Below are 6,262 nucleotides of genomic sequence, written 5' to 3' on the forward strand. Positions count from 1 at the left end.
AAGCAGAAATGTCAGAAAACCTGTATTTCCTCCCCCCTGCCTTGCTGACACTTGTGCGGTAAAGAATGCTGGGGCAGCACCCGATAAGGACTCGTCACTAATTTGGCCGGAGCTACATGAAGAGCAGCGCATTGTGTCTGAGGTTTGGGCTGTTTGGGTATGGCACTGGTGAGGGCTTTTCTTGCAGGTTACCGGGATAAACGCCGCCTCGGTGCTGAAAGAGGGGTTTCCCAAGGTGGTTTCGCTCGGAGCTGCCGGTCGGAGCAGCCACTGCAAATGATAGCTCAGGGAGCGTGTGTGTTCCCAAGGGGAGGTGCTTGGCTGCTTGGGCTGTGTCCGTCTTGCATCGCAGCTTGCGTAACAGGAAAGGGAGTTAGAGAGCCTATATGCACTGGTATGTCTCATTTTATTTTAGATACCATTATTAATTGGGGCCTGGGATAGATCAGGTAATTATTGTTTTCACCGTTGGATTACTTTGCTACGTACTTCGTTTGACTCATGCCATTATGAAAATGAACCCGATGAATGTTTTAGCCTTATTGATATGGTTTGAAATATTTAACCACACGGCTGTGCGGAGGGGCACAAGTCTTTGTGTGGCTGGTGGCTGTATATGCTTGGCTGATCTCAGATTTGCTTTCAGATCGACCATCCTTTTAGTGTGGCACACTTGCCCAATGCCCTTCACAACTCATCTCGGGTAGGGTGGTTGGTTATTTTTTTGAGATACCATCATTTGACTTTTTTTCCAAGTTTATGTGCCAATAGTACCAGCATCATCTCCTAGATAATAACTGAATGCAGATCTGGTGGTGAAAAAACACTTACTACCAGTAATGTGGAACTGTAGGCTTTATAGAGGGGCAGAACTATAAGAAATTTGTGTATCAAAGAGGCTTATTTGAATTGTGATGAGCCTTGGAGAGCTGGAGGAGTCTCAGTTTTGGCCTGAAAATACCAAAGCATGTCTCTGTTTTTGGGTTTGGTTTTGTGGTGGTTTTTTTCTAAATCTATTCAAAGGAAGGGTATTTGTAGTAAACTGCTACCCTGCTAAAATGAGCTTCTGAAAAGAAAAAAATGGTGGGTGTTTTACAGCACAGTCCATGGCTACAGGCTGTGCCCCTGTGAAGTCAAGAAGCCTTTGTCTTATTTATACTCTCCTTTGTTGGTTGGTCTTGGATGTTGTTATTTATGGGCAATGGTATGTATTTACAATTTGAAGGGTGTGTGTGAGAAAGTAGCATCATTTTTTAAATCAAATTTCTGTAATAGGTCATAAAATACCCAGATGACCACTTGTAGGATGCTGAGGTTTTTAATGGAGCTAAAAAAAGTAGATGCCCAAAACCAGCTTTGATGACAGCATATGTGGTATTTTTGCTTCTTGCTGCTTGCGCCGTCTATGTAACCTGTGATGCCAACTAACTTTGACCTCCGCAGTTCTTGGACGTGCGAGCTATCGCTGACGTCTTCAAAGAGTGCTTTTCGTTCAGCACCAGATTCAACGTCTGGTAAAGACAAAGCCGATTAACCACAAGCTTCTGCCTCCCTGATCTGTCACCAGGCTGCTTCAGGTTCTGCCCTGCGTCCCTGCCAGGACTGTCCGGTGGAAACTGCTCAGACGCGTATCTCCTGCAGCCTGTGTCAGCCAGGAGAAGTCGGGTGACTTAAAATGCTGAGAATGGCTAGTTCTGGTGGCGTCTTTTAGCTTGCTGTTTAAAAATGAACAGTGAGCTTTTAGGTGTAGATGTGGGCTGCTTGTTTTGCTGAAAACTGTCTCAGAGCCAAGACCTGGGTAGAAGAACGAAATAGATGAACAAAAAGCGTATGAACGTGCCCCCTTGGTATCTGACAGCAGTTTCTAGTTTTTAAAAAAATAGAATGTAGCACATGTGGTACTTCCAGTTGAAATGCTATTTCTTAAATCAGAAATAGCCTTCTGGTATCTCACCTGCACATCTGACTTTGAAGTTTTACTCTTTGAATGCAGCAACGTGACCTTGTATATTTGTACATAAATCACCTGATGAATTTCTTCTCCACAGCAGTTTCTGCGATATACTGCTACGTCAGAGGTGCGTGCAGCAGGCAATTCTTTGGCATGGCCTTGATTTCTATAGGGCTTTACCAAATTTTTGTTCAGCCTCATGCTTTTGGCATTGGTGGTTAAAAAAAAAAGGCTATTTAACTTTGTTACTGAATGCTGAATGGAGTCTGGCTGCACAGAAAGGTAGCTCATCCATACCCCAGCAGAAATTTAAGCTTTTCTGAAGCAACAACAAACAGATGTAGAAGTGATCTGCCGGTGTATGTCGAGTAAATAGCCTACTGAGCTATTTTTAGGAATATTAAGCCTGTAATAAGCCTTTTCGACCAGGGTCTATTTTGTCTCTGTTTTGTACTGCTTAGTCACGATTTGTTTGAGCGGAGCCCTGGTTGTGAGCCAGGCTGGGCGAGGGTGCCCGTGGCAGGAGGGCGGCCGGCTGCTTCGCCTTCCCTGCTTCTACCGACACGGATGCTGCAGGGGGACACCGGAGCATCGCGACTGCTGGCGATGGAGCTTGTCACAGCAGCGGCTTTATTCGGCAGCCAGCCATTTTCCTTGGAGAGTTAACACAGATTAAACTGGATGGGTTGGGTTGGTTTTTTTTTTTTTAAAAAAGTCCCAGTGTAACTAAAGGCTAGAATTCGCCCAGTCTGAACTGCTTATGGATGTAAACAATTTTATGCTTTGTATTGTGTCCTCTGAAGAGCCTTGTATTTCACTGTCACTGCTGTGTGACTTATCTCTGCAGTGTTATTTTTTCTTTGCATCCAGTAAGGCAGCTCAGCCTGCTTAAACTCCTGCTTCCCTTAAATCTTGTGCTGGGGAAGGAGCATTTCTGAACCAGTACTCAAAGCATGTCATTCACGTTTTGGTTATTTGAGCCCTATAAGTGGTAGAATTTTTTTCTCAAAATGAACAGAACTAGAGGTGAGGTGTTAGTATTTATTGACAGTGTAAGAAGTCACTTCAAAGCTTCACTCGAGTTTTCCAAAGGAAATGCAGAATGAATTCCACATTTTTCTTGTTTTGTTTTTTATGCTCAGCTTTTTTTACTAGACTGGAGTTGTGTGCGATGAGCTAGGTTTGGCGTGTGTCTTGTCTTGTTTCAGTGACTCTGTACTGGTCGTCTTCACTTCCTCCATACGGACCATAACAGATAAAAGTGGTGTAAATACTACCAGAAATACTAGATTTTTGGATGCAAGCCAGCAGCTGTATAGCTGAAGAACACCTCACAGGGCATCTCTGACTCGTCAGGATTTAAACTCCTTGAATGAATTTGCACAGATGTTTCATTTCTTTCACTTCAGAACAGCAAAAGACTTTTTCATAGCTCAGGTGGTTAATCTCAAAAGCGTCTTGATGATACAGATTGGGTGGGGATGTAAACAAAAAATATGCCAGCTACATATGTCATCTTTAATTTATGATGGCAACTGTTGATTCCCCACCTTCCCTAGCTTAAAGATAGTTTCCAGAATGCATTATTTATTCTCTAATAATTGCAGTTTGTTTTCTGTCCTAGTTTTAATTGCTTGATTTCCTGTGGTTATGAGCAGTTGTGGAGGGTCAGGCTGGCATTTGCTTGTGAACCAAGGATTGTGAGCTCTAGGTCTAAACAACAGCTAAAATGTCAGCCTTAGCACGTGGTTACCTTTTCATTTTGTTTGTAAGGCTGCTGTAAGAAGTTTGTCTTGCACCGTTTCTGTTACGCAAGTGAACAAGTTGCAGGATTTTAAAATTACATTTACTAATCTCATAGATTCTTAAGTGTATGCTTTTTAAATTCTGTATTGTTTATTTTGCGTGAAGTTTGCTTAATGTAGAGACATGGAACACTTTATTGGTTGTGTTTGTACTTGCTTTTAGAAACATTTATAGCTTTTGTTTCCTGGCCACCTGGGTGGATGTCACTCCATTGTTTGCTTGGTTTGGTTTTTGTACTGAAAATCCATGTCCCTCTTCTTTCTTTCCCTCTCTCTGCATCAACCTGCCTGTGTCCTCGGCCATGGCAGCGCACGCTGCGTTTTAGAGCTGCTTGGGTGGTTTCAGGGTTTCAGTCTGCGTTCTCGAGGGGCAGGGCATGCCGGACCCCACGTTGGTTTTCACTCGAGTGAAGATTAAGGTGCGTAACAGTGGGTCTCGGTGTAAGGGCTGACTCGAGCGCCTTTGCTAGCCTTATAGCTGCGAGTTCTGTCAAGTTCCAAATAAGCTTCATCCCTCTTTCTCAATTGAGCTTTGAATTTTCCACTTTAGAAGAAAAGTGTTTGAGTTCGAAGTCCCCGTCTGGGCTAACACTGTGTGCTCAGTTGTTGTCCTTGGCACTGATGCTTCTAAAGTTAAGCCTCGTGTGATTTTTATATATTTAAGACCAACCATCCCCCTTCCCCGTGCTGATGGCAGCTGCAGTCTCAGTTGAAAACCAGCTGTGTTTGCCAGCGGTGCGGTAAATACTTCCACCCTAGATGCTGGATGCAGCAGCCGCGTTACGCTGCTGCCTCGCCGGTGTTCAGCTTGCATCGAATACGAGCATGGACAATTACTTGCTACCTGTTAATGTTGATGGTAGCGTGTTTCTTGTCCAACTGAACGTATTACCAAGTTCTTCAGTACTTTTCAGGATGATAGTGGCCCTGAAGGCCCCTGCCTCTGTGTGTGACTGCGTCCAGGTAAAAGAGCACGGGGAGGGGTGGTGTTCCTTTCCTCCTCGGTGCCCATAACAATACATGTTTTCATGCAGAAACGAGCTCTGCAAACAGTCAAATCAAAAGTGAATGACTCTGTGTGATCAACCTTGAAGCTTTATGCCGGTAAATTCCCTCATGTTTGTTGACAAAGTAGGATTTTGGTGGCACTGCGACGTAGTACCTTATGTTGGTCACTTCAAGTTCTGAAGTTCTAGCGTGGAAGCCCCTTGGAGTACGTGAGTGTTCTTATATCTGAGATACGCCTTAATTGTAGGCCACCCATGTTATGCTGCAAATAAACTCTGTCCTTTTCCTGCTCCTTGTCTCGTTAGTGGGCAAAATTCCGTGTAACAAAATGTTGGGAAAACTGATGCTGTTTTTCCGTATCTGCTGTTGTATAGGCAAGGCAGTCTGGTATGTCTTTACGTCTGAACAGCATTTTATTGAGGGAAAAAAAAAGTCCTTGCTGCTGTTCTAATGGAAAGTCTTTTGGTATATCAGGCAAGTGAACTGTTGTTCTCTTAAAAATGCAGCCAGTAACTTAAGAATTGCTTACAGAGGGTAGTTTTGAGCATTTAAGGTAATGTAAAATAAACGTGCTTTGTATTCTGTATGTTAATATTCTTAATAACTTCCAGTAAACTGTAAATGTTGAAATAACTAATTTAGAAACTTCTCAAGTGTGTTTTTTCCAAACACAAAAAAGCGAAAACCGACACTTCTGTTCCTCATAGGAACATCCCTCCAGCCCTTCCCCAACAATAAAGTGAAAACCGTTGCCAGATGTGACATTTACAGGAAAGCATTGCCCCCTCCCTCTGCCAGCCCAGGCTGCGGAAGAGCTCTGCAGCCAAGAGCCTGCGCAGAGCTGGGGTCCGTAGCAGCTCTTGGGGAGTTTTTCCAGCTCTCTGTAGATGGGGAGGACAGCTTTGTGCCAACATGTGCTTGGAGACTTTCTGTGGAACCAGGGCTACGGGCAAGGTAACTGTTCTGGAAGCGAAGATGTAAATTTTGCAGAAACTGAGTAAAAACTCGCCTCGCTGGAGAAGCTTTTACTTACTGTTGTGGAGTAAATAAATCGTACTGAGACATCCATGTTAATACAGCATCTTTTTCTCAGATGAAAACTTCTAAAATATAACTAAATATATATTGAGCATGGATTTCCTGAGAAGAACTGTAGGTGTTGGCTGTACCACCTTCTGTATTAGCGTTTGCCAGTGACATACGTTTGTGTCATGTAATAGCGAGAAGTTGCACGGTCTCTCCATGAACGCAGCAGCTGAATCAGTCCAGCTTGTGGACACCTCATTTACATGCTAAATACTGACCCGTATCCCTTCACTCTGGGCAGGAGGGATAGTGTGGCATCAGACCTGAAGGAGAGAAGAGAGACGAGTCCCCATGCTTGCATGGCTTTTGAAGCCTGGTCCATGACAACGCAAGGCTTGCTCAAAGGCTAAATGAATGGCTGCAATAATGACACAATACTCTACTTTACATTTTAACTCAAATAATGCATTCC

Source organism: Phaethon lepturus, unplaced genomic scaffold, assembly GCF_000687285.1.
Source record: "Phaethon lepturus isolate BGI_N335 unplaced genomic scaffold, ASM68728v1 scaffold15891, whole genome shotgun sequence".
Classification (NCBI taxonomy): domain Eukaryota; kingdom Metazoa; phylum Chordata; class Aves; order Phaethontiformes; family Phaethontidae; genus Phaethon; species Phaethon lepturus.